General features: G+C 45.0%; 1 protein-coding gene across 8 annotated transcripts in view; it reads right to left on the minus strand.

Moving 5' to 3' along the window:
- The window catches only part of PEX5L (peroxisomal biogenesis factor 5 like), a 263,400-nt gene that overhangs the window by 130,130 nt on the left and 112,266 nt on the right, over positions 1–21,004 (minus strand). For 2 of the 8 annotated variants that reach the window (XM_053312293.1, XM_053312292.1), the window contains exon 2: positions 19,014–19,073. The exons of the other annotated variants lie outside the window; for them this stretch is intronic. The gene's annotated coding sequence lies outside the window, so the exon portion shown is untranslated. The remainder of the gene's footprint in view (positions 1–19,013; positions 19,074–21,004) is intronic. 8 annotated transcript variants of the gene reach the window in all.

Raw genomic sequence — 21,004 nt, forward strand, 5'->3', positions numbered from 1 at the left:
GGGAAGGACTGTAGCTCAGTGGGAAAGCATTTGCTTTGCATGTAGAAGGTCCCAGGTTCAATCCCCTCACATTTCCAGGTAGGGCTGGGAAACACCCATCGGAAAGCCCAGGAGCTACCCATGAAACTGATTGCCAAGAAATTTAGGGCCGACAAAAGGAAGTACTTTTTCACACAACACATAACCAACCTATGGAATTCTCTGCCACAAGATGTGGTGACAGCCAACAGCCTTGATGGCTTTAAGAGGGGTTTAGATAAATTCATGGAGGACAAGTCTATCAATGACTACTAGTCTGGTGCTATAGGCCACCTCCAGCCTCAAAGGCAGGATGCCTCTAAATACCAGTTGCAGGGAAGCAACAGCAGGAGAGAGAGCATGGCCTCAGCTCTTGCCTGTGGGCTTCTCAGAGGCATCTGGTGGGCCACTGGTAGAAACAGGATGCTGGACTAGAGGGGCCTTGGGCCTGATCCAGCAGGGCTGTTCTTATGAGCTATCAGAAGCCTTGGAGCTACCTAATGTCCACCCCTGATCTATGCTGACTGGCTTTGGGCTGGTTCCTCCCTCTCTCCTCTTCCAACCAATACTGCAAATCTGATTGGTTGGCTGAGGGAGGACACCATTTTCAATCTCCCTCTCTCCCTCCCTCCCTCTCTCAGTGCTTAGGGTTGCTTTTACTTTCTTTCCCATTCATCTCATTCCAATCTCTTCTCCCACAAAGCAAGCGGCCTCCTGTATTGCAGCAAAATATTCCTGTAATTCAGGGGTTCTGTGTTAAAATTCCAGATACAATACAGAGCTAGATGGCCCAACTGTCTGACTCGGTATAAGGCAGCTTCCTGAGGGCCAACTTATTTTTAAGCATATGGTTAAGATGGATTGCAAGCCTGTAGATGAGGCCTTTCCAATATTATCCTTGTACAGCACCTAGCCACCTGAAGCACTTCATCATCTTCATCATCTATCATTGTTATTTACCTCTGCTGCACAAATCAAACCACATGAGATTTAGTTTCTTGTACAGATATTGTCTCTTCTAGGTCAAAGCCAGGCAGAAGGTAGATTGAGATCTATTGTTAGCTCTCTGGGTGCTTGGCAGTAGAGATTGTCAAGGGTTTCTGACTTCACATGTTCAACAGCATTATGTGCAAGTAACCTCTATCATGACTGGCCATCTCAGTATTCCTCACTTGCAAAACTAATATCCATTGGTTGCCTTTAATCATGGCCGGATGAAGGGATTTTGAGGACTACTGCAAAATGAGTTTTGTGCCCCCTGCCCCCTTTGGCAACAGCACAGGCACCACCAATTTCTTTTGGGGCAGGGGGCTTTTTCTACAACTCCTCCCACCCCAGGGATAGCAAGCAGTGCCCATGGCCACACTCATCCTGACAGCCGTGGCCAGGCCCACCCCAACAGCCACACCTAGATGTCATAGTGGGCGAGCTGAATATGAGCCAGCAATGTGATGCAGCTGCTAAAGAAGTGAACGCAGTCTTAGGCTGCATTAACAGAGGCATCGGGTCCACATCAAGGCGCTTTCCAGATTAGACCCTGCAACAGGGTCATGACAAATCTCTGAAGTGTGCTTCCGCACTTCCTGTGTTGTGACACCGCAGTCCCAATGCTGACAACAGGGTTCTGTTCATATTTCCAGTGCCTTGTTTCGAATTTAATTGCTGCAACTTATTATATTTATTTATTTGTTTGTTTGTTTAACATATTTCTATGTCGCCCAAAATTTAGTGTTATAATGTCGTATATCCGGCATAAAATAGTTGCTGTTTTTTTCGGGTTGTTAGTTTTTGCGAGACTGCTCCCCCTGCTGGGCGCTTTGCTGTTTACGTTTTGAAAGTGATTTGCCTGAACAGAAGCATTTTGCTGCAGTTGAGCGGCTAATCTGGACAGCGCCCAGGAGAAGCAATAGTTCTACTCTATTCTGTGTTGGTCAGACCTCATTTGGAATACTGTATCCATTTAGAGACCCCACATTTTAAGAAGGAGCATGGGTGGTTCATGAAACTTTGCTGCCAGAAGCAAAGAAGGGGATGACCACATTGACTTCATGTTGACTTTATTCAGCAGAATTAAATGGCAAACCCTTTCCTGGACCACCCTACTTTAAATGTTTCCTCATATAAGAATATTCCTTCAAACAGAAAAGTAGCATGTTAGGGAGAAGAGTCCAACCTAGCATTATTTGTGACAAATGATACTACTGTGTGCAGGGGAGAAGCTTTTCTAATTGTTTGTGTTTGGGTTGGGGGAGAGGGGAGAATTTTCAAGTATGCAACTCCTACCCCGACTTGAAAAGATGAAATCCATTGAACGTGTTGTTGCTCTTAACAGTGCTGGGTTGCTGGCACTGGCGCTCTTTGTACCAGACCTCTGGTCCAAAGTCTGGTATCCCGCAGATCTGGGGGGCCTCCAAATGCTCAAAAGATTGCTGGGGTGGAAGTTGCTGTCTGCTTGGCAGCTTCTCTTGCTCTACCTGGCCTCACGAGCCACTACTGCAGCTGGGCCTGATCCTCCTGCACACCCGATCTCCAGTTGGGGTGTGTGTGTGTGGACTGAGGGCCGGATATGGCTGGGTCTGCTCTGCCCGCTCGTGCGGCAGTGGGGTGGTGTCAGCAATCTGGACACCCGGTAGGGAAGTCTAGGAGTATAGTTCACAAAACCCCAGTCTGGGTTGCAGAGGCTAAAGCACGGCTCAGAATCTCTCTCTGGCTCAGGCTGGAGACTGTCAACACTATGGATGACGTACGTTGTCTTCCAGCGGCTAACTGCAAGCAGTAGACGTGCGTTATAGTCCAAGCTGATAACTCTCAGCTGGCAGGGATTCAAGGCTTATCGGCCCTCTGCAAGAGGGGCTTACTTCTCCTGATGGTTTCCAGCTGTGCTTGCCGCCTTGTGGGGTTGCGTGGGGTTGCCTGCACAGCTCAGGGGGGGTTGCCTGCACAGCTCATCCTCCGGTTCATCTGTCGCTGTCTCTTGGGAACTGACAGCCGGGCTCTGCCCCTCAGGCACCCCTGCATCGGCTGAAGGGCTGTCAGCTTCCCCTTTCTCCTCGCTATCTGAGAGGGAGGGCGTGACAGGTGGGGGCTCCAGAAGTACTTTAGGTCCAGGTTCCAAAATTACCTAGGTGCAACGCTGGTTGCTGGGCTTCTGCCATTTTGTCCCAACTTCAATAGCCCTTTTTTTATTGTTAGTAGGTGGAAATTGCCAATACAAACTTGCCAATACACAAAGGAAGACATTATAGGAAAACACCTCCCTCACACAAGACAGGAATTGGAAAAAGGAACTATTCAAATCTGTCCACTCTCAGACAAGTGGACAAACACACCTCTCCTATAACACGTCCTACTCACATGTTATGTTCAACACCCATAAAATCACTGCATGTGCATACAGGTCTGTACAGTTGTTCATACATTATGTTCAACACACAACAGTCGTACGTTTCCTGACCTGTGGCTTTGAGGTTCACTTTTAAAAGGTTCCATGGTGCATAAGAACTCAAGTAGCCAGACCCCGCACCCCTCAGCCTTGTTTCTTAATGCTTTGCTTAAGGAAGGGGATACTGGTGTGTGTGGGGGGGAGGGGAGCTTGGTCAGCAGCAGCTGGGGAAGACTCTGAAGAGCAGCTAAGATGTAAACAGATTCTGCAGGAGGCAGTCAGCATGATGACACTGGACATTGTGAGATGAACAATGGACTTCAAAGCGCTCACAGAGAATGCATTCTCGCAATGCCTGTAATCCGGCCCTGAGGTCCACCACCACCCCGACCCCGCCGCGATGGTGTGGCCCCCCACAATTGCAATGCCTGCGGTAGGCTTAAACTGGCCCTCCCTTTGACCAGGTCTTTGCAAAGCTCTGTTGGCCGATTTTAGTGTTAGAGACTCTCTGATCTGAAGCAATTAAAATGGAGATTTGTACCTGTATATACAGGTTATCTCAGTGCATGGCTCATAGAGAGCAGTACCCCCGAGTCACGATTTTGCATCTGGCTCCACTAAAGGTGCTCTTACCCCTGGACTTCTAGGCCAAGGTCCAGGGCCTCCACACCACCTGCCCCCCCGCCCAATCCTCTTTAGTCTGTCCCAGGTGGTGTGGTTGCGTTAAAAATGTTTTTAAAATACCGTGTTAAAAATATTGTGTGTGTCACTCTGTGTGTGTGTGTGTGTGTATGTGTGTATGTGTGTATGTGTGTGTACGGAGATAAGGCTTAACTTGCATGGGGTGGGGGGGCTACAAAGGCCTTTAAGTCCAGGTACCAACATTACTTAGGTGCACCTCTGGGCTCCGCTCCCAAGCACCATTTTGCACCACACTCCAGTTGGTGAACCTTGGGAACCGAGTCGAAAAGAAAGTAGATCCCACAAGCCTACCATCTGCCCACCCCTTTCCAGATATCTCATCCTCCATTCTGCCTACTTCACTAACCAAAGCAGAACCTGGCTCAGGGAGGAGAGCTGGGCTGCATTCAGACATCGCACGAAACCGGAGTTACAGGTTACTGGCAAACCTGTTGCTCCCATTTCGTGCAGTGTCTGAACGCATGCAACCACAGCCTCGCAGCCAAACCACAGGGTTCAGTTTACTTACCAAACTGGAATTTGGAGCTTGGGTTACTCCTCAGTTTCACCGCTCTAAACCTCTGTTGGAAGGGGGCTGCTGTGTTGTCTGCATGCATCTGCCGCTATAACCGTGATTACAGGTTACACAACCAGTGAGAGGCTCATTCAGAGCAGCACCAAAAGCAGTTGCCCTCTAGGGCTTACCTAGCACTCCATGGTGTGTTCCCTGACTGCATGCCATGCCCCTCCCTGCATACTTCCTACTTCCTTGGCCTGCCAACAGACACACCAGACCCTGCTGCTCTTATGATTAAAGGGCTTGCAATTAGAAGGTCCCAGGTTCAATCTCCAGCATCTCTAGATAGGACAAGGTTTTTTTATAGGACAAGATTTTTTTATTGAACCAACAAACTACCAAAGCATACAGTACGTTGCCAAAGCACAACTAGATAGGGCTAAGAGAGACTCCTGCCTGTAACCCTGGAGAGCTGCTGCCAGTCAGTGTGGACAATACTGAGTGGGATGGACCAATGGTCTGACTCGTTATAAGGCAGCTTCCTATGTTCTGTAGGTGTGTCAGGACTCAGATGCTTTTAGGTAACAGTCCTGTCCTCCTGTAGTTCTTGGCTTTTGCACTGGCCTGGAGATACTATGCAGAATCTGTGGATCCTGGACATCTCCTGAGCAATCTTTTTTATCACATCCTTATCTTAGTCCTTTCCATATGCAGCAACCTCATGTGTTGCTAAGGAGATGTTCTTAACGGGTTGCTGCTTTAAACAAAGCTGACCATTGAACAGAGCAGCTGTGCTGTACATGCAATAAGAAATTTATTTCCAGTGAGAAGTAAGATATTAAATGTGCCTTTCCTGACCATCAGAGCATGCCCCTTTGAAAAATGAATTAGAAGCATTAAATCAGTTTTATTCTCTTTCAAATAGAGACATTTTTTGGTGAGCATTTTGTTAACCACAAGATGAAATTAAATTTGAGTCCTTTCACAAACACTCATGACATTAATCTGGAATGACAAACCATTTCTTCCTTCTGAAATCTATTTGGCTTATATGTAGCCTACAAAGACTTAAAGCCTTGTATTAGGAAAAAAAGATCTTCAAGTTGTGTAATGCTGTAGCAACATTATACCTTAAATTGATAATTAAAGCTAAGCACCTGAAAACCGAACACAAAATAACCCTCCCCAGCAGCCCCTGCCCCCCATACAGATATGTAAGTACAGGAATCTAGGTCTTTTTCTTCAGTCGTATATTTATGAGGAATGAAAATGAGTGGAGAAAGTTGGAAAATTCCAGTTCCTTTGTTCAGATCATAGAGCCTTCTCAGGAAGCAAAATGCAAAATAGCTATAGCTTATAGCATACACTCATCATTTTGAGTGACTTGATGATAATAAGGGTAACTAGGCTCTTTCAGTCTTGTTTTATAGAAAGCACTTTATAATCTGCAAAGGATAAATTTCTCTGGAACAGCAGGAAATCCTCTCACAGCTGTAATGGACTTGTTTCTCCAGTTTCTTTTACATGCAACATGTTTAAATTTTAAATCAAAATTTGAAAGAAAGAGGGGGGAAATGCAACAGAACTGTCTTTCCATAATTATTCCCCCCCCACCTTTCAACATTGATTTGGTGCCATATCCACAGTTTTCAGGTCATGGGCTGACATGATGTGCAATGCAACACTGGCACTACCTGTCAGCTGACTGTGCAAGAGTACATTTGTGCAATTAAATCTTTTGAATCAGATTTGTTTTTATATTTTAGCTTAATATTTTAATTGTGGCTTTTAAAATAATCTTGTTTTTAAATTCTGTGTAAACCGCCTTGGGACTGTTTTAATGAAAGGCGGTATATACATTTAACAATAAATAAATAAAATAAATAAAAACTAGTTAAAACTGTATCAGCTTACAAGACTGGACCTCCTGTGAGCCACCCGCAGCATACTGTGCAGTACTGTATTCAGCACACATCCCATGGTGCATAAGAACATAAGAGGAGCCCTGCCGAAGCAGATCAAAGCACCACTGAGTCCAGAATTGTCCAAAATTTTGTCCAGAATGTAATCCAAGGGGCCATCTAGACCTGGAGGCAGCCAGATGCGTCCAGGAAGCTCACAAGCAGAAAATAAAGGCAATAGGCTTCTCCTGCTGTTGCCACACAATATTCAGTGGTAGATTGTCTCTGAACATGGAGGTTCCATATAGATTTACCTGTCCCGGTTGAGGTCAGGCACCACAATTGAACAAGTGAACTCAACAGCAGTCAGTGGCAGGCTGAGCCCATAAGTACCTCCGAACTCAGACAACCCTGCCTGGATGTCGCCTCCCTGCCTGGAGAGGGGGAGCCTTAAAGGAGCAGCCTGCTGGAATCTGGCACTCCCCCACCACACTCTCTGCTCCTGCTGAGCTCATTGCTGGGGCTGCTATGCAGAATTGGGGGTGGGGGGCATGATGGTGTGGGAGAGGCTGGCTCTGCAATAGGCTCAGTTTCCAAGGGTGTTGCCAGAGGGAGCTCAGGTTTTGGGGAAGACCACCAAGGGGAATTCCAGCTCAAGAGGTCCCTCAGGTTCTCATCTCAGCCCAATTCAGGCATTGAGCTGTACAGATGACTGTAACCCCTGCTAACTGAGCAAAGAGGCACCTTTTAAACATGGTGATTCTCTTGATTTAGCAGGGGGAGAGTAACTGGCCCTATCCACCCCCAGCACAGTACTTCCAGTGACTGTTGCTCGTGTGTGTCTTATGTTTCTTTTTAGAATGTGAGCCCTTTGGGGACAGGGAGCCATCTTATTTATTTCTTATTTCTCTATGTAAACTGCTTTGGAAACTTTTGTTGAAAAAGTGGTACATAAAAATTTGTTGTTGTACACTCGTACACATGTTTGTGTGATCAACTGTACCTGTGTTCATTTTAAAAGTGAACCTGGATAAAGGCCTTTCAAATACATGATACATATAGGACGTATACTTCTGTACCTGTGTTCAATATAACATGTGAATGACTGTACCTGTGTACAGAGCTGTATGGGTGTACACTGTACACCAATTGTGCAAGTGTTGAACATAATGTGTGAATGGGCCTCTAGTGTCACGATCCGGGTCTGGAACCAATCCAGGGCTGGGACCCTGCCACTACTGATGAAGATGACAATAACGGCAGCCATTGACAGGTTTCAAGACTGTGTCTAATTTCTTTTCGAAGCCATCTAAACTAGTGGCCATCACTAGCAATGCATTCTATACATTAAACTGCGTGAAGAAGTATTTCTTGTCTGTACTGAAACTACTGCTAATTAATCTCATTGGCTGACCCCATGCTCATCCAAGAGAAAGGGAGAAAGATTTCTCTCTAATCACTTTTTCTAAACTAGGGGTACTCAACTGGTGATGTTGCTAAACTATGTTGCTAAACTACAGCTCCCGTCATCCCAAGCTACAATTTATTGTGGCTGGGGATGATGGGAGTTGTAGTTCAGCAACATCTGGAGTACCACTGATTGGGAACTCCTTCTCTAAACCATGCATATGGTTTTATAAAGCTCTGTCATTTTATAAAAGCACACATGGTGTGGGAAAAGTGGACAGAAGGATGCTTTTCTCCCTCTCTCATAGTGCTGAGATATTCTATGGTGCAGAAATGTGAAGGACATAAGTCTCTCCTGCATGACATCACAAATGTAATAGATTCTAAATGTGACTTTCCTCCCCTCACATGAGGATGTTACTGTGTAATGGCAGCAAGATAACTGTGAAAATGTAAACAAATGTGGTGAAAGAAAAAGCTAAGATAAAAGCAAAACCATGGTAGCAAATCACTGAGGGCAGTCTGGACACAATTTCAATAATAAAGTAGAAGATAACATTAATTATCAAGTTTAGACCTCAACTCCAAAGGATAATCAGAAGGAATAGGACATTGATCCCAAAGGTCAGTTTTGTGGAGAGTGTCAATTAGTCAGCTGAAACACACACGGTTTTTGATGCAATTACATGCCACCACCCTGCTACATCTATTTCTATTTCAGCAGCATCAACCAATTGATCAACGATCTCACCCAGTGACTTCACATAGATTTCAAATATGGGTGACAGATGTATCCTGTGACTCTTCATGGGCTAACTGCCATCGGGAAGAACAAAACTATCTCCCAACAATGTCTTAAAACAGAATTACCCAACCTTGGGTCCCCAAATGTTGGACTACAACTCCCATCATCCCCAGCCACCATGGCCAAGCTGGGGGTGAAGTTGTAGTCCAGCCAAGGTTGGGAACTCCTGTCCTAGCAGAGGAGAGCAGAGCAACTGTAAAACACCCACGAGGCTCTCCACACAAGCAGTGTGGAGAGCCGTAAGGGGTTTCACAAGGAGAGTAGGCTTGACCCGCTCTCCCCACAGATGATGGGGTGGCTAGCCCTGGGTGGCCGGATCGGACGCCCACACGATTACCGGCTCCGTCATGGAGCCAATTGGGGGCCCTGGAAGTCCCAAGATGCCCCACGCGAGGCATTCTGGAGAGCCCCCCAACACTGAGAGGCTTGTTGTTGCCTCCCCGTCACGGATCTCTTTGTGAGTTGCTGCGATGTGGAGCCGAACTGCAGCAACACATGATCAGGTAAATGGGGTTGGCAGAGTGTGTGCTCCGCTAACCTTGTTTAAAGGGGAGCAATTACGCGGGAATGCTGCCGGAAGCCACATGGCTTCCATTGCAGCACACGACTGGCAGAAACCGGGCTGGGCTCCCTTAGCCCGATTTTTGCGGGTCATGAGAATAGCCTCATGGTCTTTTCTATATGAACAACCATCTACTTGCATTCTTGACCACCATGGTCAAGAACAACCATCTACTTGCATAGGGAGCTCTAGATATCAGAATCAGATTTTTATTACAGTCCTTGAACAGCACAGTTAAACCCACCACCATCCATCCAATCATCTATATCTATCTGAAGCTATCAATAGAATAAATCCAGCTCCAGAGATCCGTACCAGCACAAACTGATGGCCTTCCTATTATTGGGGTAAGAGCCAGCGTGGTTTAGTGGTTAGAGTGCTGGACTAGGACCGGGGAGACCCGAGTTCAAATCCCCATTCAGCCATGAAACTAGCTGGGTGACTCTGGGCCAGTCACTTCTCTATCAGCCTAACCTACTTCACAGGGTTGTTGTGAAAGAGAAACTCAAGTATGTAGTACACCGCTCTGGGCTCCTTGGAGAAAGAGCGGGATATAAATGTAATAATAATAATAATTATTATTTCTTGTTCACACAGTCAGACAGGTGTTATTGACTGGTTTCTTTTATCCAGACATCGAGTCCTTCCCAAGGACCTGGGATGGCTGAATTTTATTGTCAATTGTTATAGATATCGTCGCAGAATATAGGCTGTTCCCAGTAAAGCTGCTTTTTGTAATTGGCTGATGGTGATTTCTGTGGCCCCTATAGTGTTGAGATGCATTTCAAGGTCTTTTGGAACTGCACCCAGGGCGCCAATTACCACTGGGATTATTTTGGTCTTTTTCTGCCACAGCCTTTCCATTTCAATTTGTAGATCTTTGTATTTGGTGATTTTTTCTATTTCTTTTTCTTCTATTCTGCTATCCCCTGGTATTGCTATGTCGATTATTTTGACTTGTTTTTCTTTCTTCTCCACTACAGTTATATCTGGTGTATTGTGTGGCAGATGTTTGTCTGTTTGTAGTCGGAAGTCCCATAATATTTTTATATCTTCATTTTCTTCAGCTTTTTCAATTTTATGGTCCCACCAATATTTGGCTACAGGTAGCTTGTATTATTTGCAGATGTTCCAGTGTATCATCCCTGCTACCTTGTCATGCCTTTGTAGTCAGTCTGTGCGATGTTTTTACAACAGCTTGATTAGGTGGGCCACTGTTTCATCTGCTTCTTTACAAAGGCGGCACTTGCTGTTTGTGGTTGATTTTTCAACTTTGGCTCTTATTGCATTTGTTCTTAGTGCCTGTTCTTGAGCAGCCAGTATTAAACCCTCTGTTTCTTTCTTCAAGTTGCCATTCTTAAGCCTTTGCCAGGTCTTGGTGTGCAAATATTGACCATGCAGTGGCTTATTTTTCCATTTTTCTGCTCGGTTCTTGACTTGTTCTTTCTTGTAGGCCTGCTTTGTTTCATTGGTGTTGAATAGTTTCTCGTTATTGACCATTTGAAGTGCATCTTCTTCACTGTCCTTGATATATTCTTCAAGGCCTCTTTTCTCCTCCTCTACTGTTTGATGGACTTGCAGCATTCCTCCCCTGGGTGCAGTTCCAAAAGACCTTGAAGAGCACCTCAACACCATAGGAGCCACAGAAATCACCATCAGCCAATTACAAAAAGCAGCTTTACTGGGAACAGCCTATATTCTGCGACGATATCTATAACAATTGACAATAAAATTCAGCCATCCCAGGTCCTTGGGAAGGACTCGATGTCTGGATAAAAGAAACCAGTCAATAACACCTGTCTGACTGTGTAAACAAGAAATAATATTGGTTGTGATCATTGAGAGACTTCAACCCAGAAACTTTAAGGATGCAATCAAATGCCATCAGTCCATTTGGTCACTATACCTCTGGCAGGATCGCCCACTGCTAAACATTCAAAAAAAGGCAGTAGCAGCACTTCAAAAGGGTCTATCTCCCCCTATGCCGTCACCCATGTATCTCCACCTCATGGCTTTAGTTTATCAGATTAAAGAAACTCAGTGTATTGACGTCCCTGGTGATTCTGTTGTAATTAAATCATGATGAAACCACAGTACTGAATCGCCCACCTGAGCTGCAAGTTAGAATTCATACCTTTGTTCAATAAAGCTGTGAGCCATTTAGTCAGCCATTTACAGGATAATATATTCTAATCTAACAATAGAAAATGAGAGAGAGAAAATAAAATCTGCATGATAATAAAAGAAAGAGCCCCGCATTGTACAAAATGATGAGAACTCAACTGAGATTTACAGGGAGTGCCTTCTTTCTAAGCTTGCTTCTTATATATCACTCAGTACTTGTACTTTATGGTCATATTTTTCATGTGCATGTCAGAATGGAATCCCATGTGTCTTCTCTGAAAGCACCAATGAGCAGAATCCAGACTAGTTTGTCATGGCTAAGTATAACTGAAACTAACCAGACAGGTAAGACATGACTAACTTAAGTCCCATTAATTTTAATGGGATGACTAACATAGGGGCTACTCTGACGATCAGCAAAAATCGGGCTAGCCTCTGCTAGCCCGATTTTTGCCGATCGTCAGAACCACCAGGCTCGTCTGCGAGCTTGGTGGTTCTGGAGCGGGTAACCCGCTCAAGAACCCCTGCCCCAAAACCAGGGTTGCAGAGCGAGCGCTCCGCAAACCTGGTTTTTAGAATCATGAGTAGCTGTGGTGTGGCTTCGCACCGTGCATACTCACGAGTAGACCCCCAGAGGGGAGGCGAAAAGCCGCCTCCCAGCTCCGGGAGTCTCGCGCAGGACATACTGGGGCTTCCGGGGGTTGCATGGCCCCCAAGCTCCCCAGAACCCACCGGCTCCATTTCGGAGCTGGCAATTGTGTGGGCGGCCAATCCAGCCGCCCAGGGCTCCCTCCCTGTTTGTGAGGGGGGAGTGTGGGCTTAGCCCGCTCTTCCCGCTCACCGCCCCAAATCGGGTCTCTCAGATCGTGAGACCCGGTCCATAGTCTGGATGCTAACCCTCTGTGAGGCTGTTCTCATGTGTAGCCAAGACTAAGGCAGCCAAGTTCTTGGCTGTGCCTAAGAACCAGTGGGAGGCAAGTGGCTCCCGGCAATGCCTCTGCAGCAAACCCACCTATGGAGCCCACCTCCTAAATGAGGTTAAGGGAGCGAGCGTTCCCTTAGTACTGTTTATTTCATCATATGACAACACTGATGGGTACCTGTCTGTTGCTAGGGATATCCCTACAATGCACCGTGCACTCGCGTGGTGCATTGTGGGAGTTTGGGGGCCGGGATAATATGTCCCGACCCCTGCATCTCCATGCTGCCAGGGGAAACAGTGGACCATCTAGGTGCCCTGACCCTTCCAGATCCGGAGGACTTCTTCTGCCTTCCCCACTGCCCTCCTGGTAGCCCTTATCACTGATCTTGAGGAAGGCCCCTGTGTTTTACTGCATGTAAAAAACAAAAATGTTGGTGGTTTCATTTTAAAGGCTTCGGCAATTAAAACAATGCTGTAAGGGCAAGAAGGTAAGCTTTCCCGTCTTACCCCAAGACTCAAGGCCCTGAAGTGTCCAGTTGTGTTGACTGCCAATGATGTAGATTAACTGCGTAATGATCTAATTGTTTTTCTCCAAGCTTTTTTCCTCTGGCACTTGTAAAACATATTGTGGGTATTTTGCCACAATTCCATTTTAATTCCTTTTAATGACATTTTAAAAACATCTGTTTCTCCTTAAGCCCATGAGCACACTCTACATATTTAGGAAGGTTTCAACAATTATTTTGTTGAGTAGGGGAAACCCATTAGAACATTGAAAAGTTCTGAATGAATGCAAGAGATTGGCTAGAAATTTATGCACTAGAAATACAGATTTTCAGTATTCATTCATTCAGTCAGTCATTGCTATTTATTTATTTATTTATTACGTTTATATCCCGCTCTTCCTCCAAGAAGCCCAGAGCAGTGTACTACATACTTAGGTTCCTCCTCACAACAACCCTGTGAAGTAGGTTAGGCTGAGAGAAAAGTGACTGGCCCAGAGTCACTAAGCAAGTATCATGGCTGGATGGGGATTTGAACTCAGGTCTCCTCGGTCCTAATCCAACACTCTAACCACACCACCACGCTGGCTTATATACTGCCCAGGGCAGTGAACAACAAATTAAAAGCAACAACATACTATCATAATCAGAAAGATTTCATCAGTTCATCCAGTAGGGCTAGATGAATTGATTTAAAAACCTATCGCTTTTATTGTATTTAGCCATAGGACATTCTAATGGCTCTTTTAATCAGCTAGAAAGCCGCCCCAATTAATGAGGCAATTAATTGAAAAACTACATTACTATTTTTGAATGAACTTATAAAAATGCAGGTGGGAAATAACATCTTAGAAGAGGCATTATAAACATGTATTATCTAAAAATAATTTTTTAAAGCATGGCTTTTTGCTTCAGAATTATTGTTTTGTAGATTTATGAACATTTAATCAACCATGTTCTATCACTGAGCTACTGGGATGTGGCCATAGCTCACTGGTAGAGCATCTGCTTTGTATGTAGAAGGTCCCAAACTCAATCCTTGGCATCTCCATATAGGTTTGGGAAAGACTCCCAAACCTTGGAGAGCCAGTGCCACTCAGTGTAGACAGTACTGAGCTAGATGGACCGATGGTCTGACTCAGCAAAAGACAGCTTCTTATGTTGAATGAACTGATCAGTTAATCAGTCAATGAATTAAACCAACTGATGTATTTAATTGGGTGATAAGCCCCAATTTCTAGTATTAGTGACGGCCTTCAATCTTTCATTACCAACTATATTAATTGCATGCCACCTGCTAGGAGGAAGTTCCTTTAGAGCTTTGCTTTCTTGGAGTGCAAGGGATACTGCTTGTATTTCCAAATTGGATTACAGTACATGGAAAATCCCTAGGATGTAGCACTAATTAGAAAAATCTACAGCAAGGATGACGAATCTAGCAATGGATTGTCCTATGCAGTTAAGAGTAAACTCAAAAATCTTCTCTCTAGTTCAAGGCATAATCATCTGCAGCGTGGGAGGTTAAACTGAGTGACAGCGGTTGTCAGACCAGCTTCTATTCAAGCACTCCAGAAACATCTGAAATATTCCCCACAGTTGTGTCCTGCACGCTCTGCTTGCAAACTTTTCTGCAAGAACAGGGTTGTTCAGAAGACACTTTCTCATCCATCCAAATCGATTTTGGTCAAGAGAGATCAGATGGCTGTACCTGAACTACCTAATGTGGACAAGCAGAGTTTGCTTGTTAGGACAGGAAACCAGCTACCTAACGAGCTAGAGACAATGCTGGGTTAAAGGATATCTGGGTTCCAGATCCAAAAAATTCTGCAGTGAGGCAAGTAGCAAGGAGATTAAGCTTGACTTTACATTTTAAGCCAGGGACCAAAAACTATGTTCCCATTCTTCATTTAAAAGAGAATTAATTAGCCTCAAATCAGGAAGGGTATATGTTAATTTGGCTTCAAATGGCAAGGTGCTAACGAAACAGTGGCTGACATACAGAGTAAGGTTGCACTGGTACAGCAAGAGAGCGGCCTAAAAGCAGTTTTCAAGCTAACCGCACCAATGCAGCAGGGAAGAAGCAATTTTTAATTTGCTATCTGAAAATATGTCCCTGAGGGCTGCACAATTTACGGGGACATATTTTTGGGTGGCACAGAGGGCTTCCTGGGGAAGGGGAGAGAGTCAAAAATTGCTGCTTCCTTGCTGCACCAGTGCAATTAGCAAGAAGTTCTGTTAGACTACTCTCTTGTTGCACTTTGCTCTGTATGTCAGCCACCAAGGCTATTCACACGAGCACCCCAACCCAGGATAGAACAGCCCAGCCTGGGTTGGGCTGCTTGTGTGGAGCGCTGGGATCACTCCCAATCCTGGTGTTTTTGCCCCCACTAGCCCAATTTAAACCCTTAACCTTAAGCACCTTCAACCCCAGAATCGGGCATCTAGAGCACTCAACTCATGGGAGATTCCTTCAGTGCACCGCAATGAAGCCCCACACACCCCTGTGGCTGCACTTTATAGGCGGCAATAGGTACTGCCAGACAAGCTGTCTTGTCTGGTGGCTGTGGGCCAGTCTGGTGGCTGTGGGCCATCTCCAGCCTCAGAGGCATGATGCCTCTCAAACCCAGCTGCAGGGGAGCAACAGCAGGAGAGAGGGCATGCACATACTTCTTGCCTGTGGGCTCCCCAGAGGCATCTGGTGGGCCACTGTCTGAAACAGGATGCTGGACTAGATGGGGCTCCTTGGGTCTTATCCAACAAGGCTATTCTTATGTCCTTATGAAGGGAATTCTGTCCACCATGACCCTCCTGCTTGTGGAGGTACCCCTGATAAGTCCCTTAGAAACCCAGGCTCTCTGGAACACCGCTTGAAAGCAGCTGTATCAGATTGCATTACACCACTGTAATAGAGTGTTCCTAGCAATCAGAAGGATTTACATCCTTATAATATTAGATTGTTCCTTGCAAAGTCAGTATTTTAGGGATCTTTTTTTTTTACCAAAGAAAATCAGATTGTTCATTTCCTGTCACAAACAGGCCCCTTTAGTTGTCCATCCTGCAGTGACTCAAATAACAGATGTTTGTTACTTATTCTCATTGAAGATCACAGAATGTTCTTTTCAAGTCCAAGTTCTTACTAATCTGAAAGTGTTGGAGAACAACTCTGTGTCTTTGAAGCTCCTGTTCCACCGATACTCAAACGATGACCCAGTATGTGCCTTCTGAGAGGGTTGATGATTTCCAGCTGATTATGGGCCCTTGCTCTTCCTTTTCTTTGTCTTAGCACTCTAAGCAAAGCTCTGGGGCCATTTGCCAGGGTGCTTTCCAGATTAAACCCTACAACAGTGCCACTAAAGATCTGCTAAGTGTGCTTCCATACCTCCTGTGTTGTGACACTGAAGTCCCTGCGCTGACAGCAAGGTGCCGTTCACATTTTCGATGCCTTTAAAAAAAAATAAATCTTTGCAATATACTGCTACGGCATCGCCAGTCCATTGCAGAAAAATAGCTGTATTTTCCATTGTAGGAGTTTAAGATTCTGGGGATTGTTTTCAATACAGTCCTGCCAAGCCAAAGTATTTTACCCCTTTTCTAGCGCGTAATCTGGAAAGTGCCCTGGAGAGATCACATGAATGAATTGCAGATTTAAAAGACTTATTGAAATACGGGAGTTTCGCACAACTCTTGTCCCGCTTCAGACAGACAAAGGGGATGTTCAAAATAAGCAGGGGTGAATGTACTCCATGCTTTTTTTAAAAGGCACAAATTCCATGCCAAGGCGATGGAAACTCTGCACAAACTCTGCAACCTGTAAAAATCATGTGGATTTAGCAATTTTGCATATTTCCATTGGCCGAGATCCAGACTAAATCTGTGTCTGCACAACAAAGTTGGGCATCCACAAGAAAATAACACAGTTGTGCCAAATCCTAAAGTTGTGCCCTTGTGCAAATGTTCCCTGCAGCGTATATGGACTGAGGAAGAGGTCTCCCAACAGTGCTCAATGCAGGCACAGCTAGCTAGCGCAACATCTTTATTCTTGCACGACATTTTGCACATGTGCAGTGTTAGTGTGAATGTCAGCCATTAATTGTGTAATGTTTATTAGGCACATAGGAACCGGCTGTCTACTGAGTCAGATCATTAGTCCCCCTAGCTCCAAACCTCTCTCTCAGTATCATCATCTACTAGGTACCCTCTCCTACCTAGGCAAAGTGGCACTTTTCAAAATGGTGATTCTTTTATATGTAGCATGGGGAAAGAAAATGACTCTATTCAGTCCCAGCACTGCATCCCTTCGGTGGCTTTTGCGGGTGTGTTTCTTTTTAGATTGAGAGGTCTAAAAAGAACCATATTTTCTTAGTATTCTTTTGCTAGATTAATAAGAAAGCTTTGAGGACTTTGTTGTTGTTGTTGAAAAGTGGCATATACACAGTCATATTTCTAGTAGTAATCTGACTGACAATGCTTTTCCAGGGTTTCAGGCAATATTTTTTCTCAGCTCTACCTGGAGATGAAAAGCAGATGCTCTACCGCTGAGCTGCCACACCCCGTGGATGCCCGAAAGATGCTGAAAGACGTCATTCTTTCAGCATCTTTAGTACAACCGCAAAACTGATGTGGTTAATACTGCTTTGATCGGGAGCCTGTTGCAATGTGAAGCGGACACATCAGAGCTCTCCATAAAAACAGAATGGAATTTAAACAACTGACTCTTCAGTAAGAGAGTTTTCTGGCATATTTTTCTGCCTGCCTTCCTACTTTGCCTTGCCTCAAGAGTTTCCCAGTACAAGAGAGACATTTATCTTGAAAGGACGGTTACCAGGGGGACGAAGTCTGGGGAAAGGAGTATGCAAACCTTATCCCTCTCCTCATTACTCTCCTCCACAAGAGTTCTCTAAGGAGGCTGCAAGAGAAGCAGAAAACAGCAAAGCCACAGGGAAGTAAAGGAATGTCTGAAATGTCACAGGAAGGCAGGAAATCGTTGCTATGTGGGCCTAGAGAGGATTCTGATGGCATCTCTGTATAGAATTGCACTGTCAGGTGATCAGAACATAAGAACAGCCCTGCTGGATCAGGCCCAGGTCTGATCTAGTCCAGCATCTTGTTTCCCACAGTGGCCCACTAGATGCCTCTGGGAAGCTCACAGGCAAGAGGTGAAGGCATGCCCTCTCTCCTGCTGTTGCTCCCCTGCAATATTTCTATCAGCTTTGGCTGATCCGACAGCTGCGTCCCTTCCCTGAAGAGGATGACCTCAAAACACTGGTGCATCCATCAGCTGGTAACCTCCAGGCTTGACTATTGCAATGCGCTCTATGTGGGGCTGCCTTTGTACGTAGATCAGAAACTTCAGTTCGTTCAAAATGCGGCAGCCAGATTGGTCTCTGGGGCAACCCGGAGAAACCATAATGTGCCTGTTTTCAAATAGTTGCATTGGCTGCCAATATGTTTCCAGGCAAAATACAAAGTGCTGGTTATTACCTTTACAGGCCTGAATGGCTTAGGTCCAAGTTATCTTAGCACCTTCTTCTGCATGATCCCCACCTCACATTAAGGTCATCCGAGGAGGTCCATCTCCAGTCACCACCAGCATGTCTGGTGGCGACTCAGAGGAGGGCCTTCTATGTAGCTGCCCCTGGGCTGGGGACTGCGCTCCTGGCAGAAATGTGTAATTTGAATGGCTTTCAAGAGAGCCTGTGAAACCTTTCTGTTTGGCCTGGCCTTCCAGGGTTTTTAAATTGTTGTAAATGTGTGGCCTGATCCTCCAGGGTTTTTAACTGTTTTAAATGTTTTAAATTGTTAATTGGTTTTATGTTGTTTTATAGTTTGGTTTTAAACTATATAAATCAAATAAATAAATAAGTGTGTGTGTGTGTGTGTGTGTGTGTGTGTGTGTGAGAGAGAGAGAGAGAGAGAGAGAGAGAGAGATTGACCCCAGTTCTGGACTATAAAATGTAGCCTTATTTTTCATTCAGGATGCTTCCTTTTTATTTGCTACATTAAAACGTATGAGAGGCCAGTTCAAAGTATCATCTGAACCACCTCCTTGATTTTAAATCTAACACATCAGGAGAGTCAATTATGCTTTCCTCTTCCAGTCCATCCACAGTCTAAATCCTAAGAACTAAATATAATGTTCTATTTGCGGGTAACACATTGTGCATGACGGTTTGTGTTAATCTGTTCTTAACCTGCAGTTCATCTGGGTGGTACAGCCTTTCAAGATGTCGAATGTCTTCAGCTCTTGTTGACTTGAGAAAAAAACCAAGAAAAAAGTTTAGCAACGCAGGTTCTGCTTTTATATGAAAAAGAGAGAGCTACAGTGTTCCTCTAATTTTTTCCCCCCTCTGGATGTGGAATGAGTCTTGTTCTGGGTGGCAGTATCAAGACAGTGTGCACAAATGTACATTCGGAATGGGGCCTTCCTGATACAATCTGAGTGGGATCTAAATTAACTGAGCTTACATTTTAAAAAAATAATTTGTGTGTGCATGCACATGCCTTTAGAGGGAGCACTAGAGAGCAACTAAACTGTTTACCGTCTTTATGGTGCTAGAAAAGGCAATGAATATAAGACATCTTGCGATCTTTTACTAAAGTAACAAACTTCAAAAAGAGAGTGAGGTTGTCAAAGTGTTTAAAGTATGAATGACACACTTAGGCTAGGAATGGCCAGCAGGAGGATCAGATCCCGGAAGCAACTGTAACTAGCAACTAGCAACCCTACCAGATGTGAATCAAGGTATGATCAGAGGTTTGTTCCCAGCTTCATGCGTAATGGTTCACTTCAATGGCACCTCTCTCCTTTGTCTTTTGTATGTGATGTATGCAAATGCGCATCTTTGTAATGCTGCACATTACTGCACATGCTCAGTAACTTTGAAGCCTTCCCTTCTAGATGGTAGCAGTTTCATTAAGAAGCAGGGCCACTTGTGAAGAGATCCATTTGCAGAGCAGAATAGAATGGAATAGAATAGAATTTCTGGCTTCCAAAGACCTGTCTTGAGAGCAGGGTGGCTCCTGAGAGCATAGAAGTTGGCCAGGCCTGTTTTAGAGAGCTTCAGGATCAAGCTTTTAGATAAATACCAGAACTTCAGGTGGCAGCCACAGGCGTCTTCCCACTTGTGCAATCTGCACTTGCTACTCCAGTCCCCATGCTGGGATTCTCAACCATAAACAGGACCAGGATGTGCCTCGGAGAAATCCACCAAGACAGACAAATTTGTAGTCTGGAATAGCTTCTAATGCTTGGGATCTCACCCTTTTTGCACCTCAAACCCCCCCCCACCCCCACCCCCGATCCTCAGGCATTACCCATGGAACCCCACTCCTTTTACATAATATATTTTCTTAAGGCTCCAGTGAATATTAGAGTTGAGGTGGGGAAGAGACATTGCTTGGAATAGTTATTTTCAGGAACTATATTCATTGCAGCTCAGCAGGAAGCACATTAAATTCAGTGCAGCAAAGATGTTCCACGGACCACCTGGAGCTACCCCATGGGCCCCTAGAAGATCCACAAGCCCCAGGTTAAGAACCTCTGTTTTAGCACATACCAAAGAAGGTTTGTATGCCTGGAATAGAATTTCCATAACCATGCATCAAGCCGTTCCCTGCACCTGTTTATCTCTCTCTACAAAGCCCATGTTTCCAAAGCATGTGCCAGAACAAAAATAACATCAGTTTTCCTGCACTTGGTACTGCTGGTTACCCTATTACTATTCAGTGCTTCTCATTCAGGTTTGGTTCCCTGCCATCATCTCTGTTTTGTCCACCTTGCTAAGGGTGACGTCAAATGGAACACTTTCAGAGCACTAAGGCTGCTCTGGGAGCACCATCAGGGTATCCAACTCCTTTCCCTCTCCAAGGTGCTTTCCATATACAATTGCTTCACTCTGTATAGGCTCAGTGTGCATTCATACAATCTAGGTTTTGACACTGTCTTGCACCACATCAGCAAGGTGCTGTTCGCACAACCGCAACCTGCATCCGGATCTTATCTTGACATTTCAGGTTTAAAGCATATTATGTGTGTGATAAAAGAGTAGCTGATTTTTGTTTTTAGTTTTGATAACAGTTTGCAGGCTTGCTGGGTTTACTCAGAAGTAAACAATTTGGTTCAATGGGCTTCCTCCCAAGTAAGAGTGCATAGGATTGCAGCTGTATTTCCCCCCTGGGCCTT

The sequence above is a fragment of the Hemicordylus capensis genome, chromosome 3 (genome assembly GCF_027244095.1).
Source record: "Hemicordylus capensis ecotype Gifberg chromosome 3, rHemCap1.1.pri, whole genome shotgun sequence".
Taxonomy (NCBI): Eukaryota; Metazoa; Chordata; class Lepidosauria; order Squamata; family Cordylidae; genus Hemicordylus; species Hemicordylus capensis.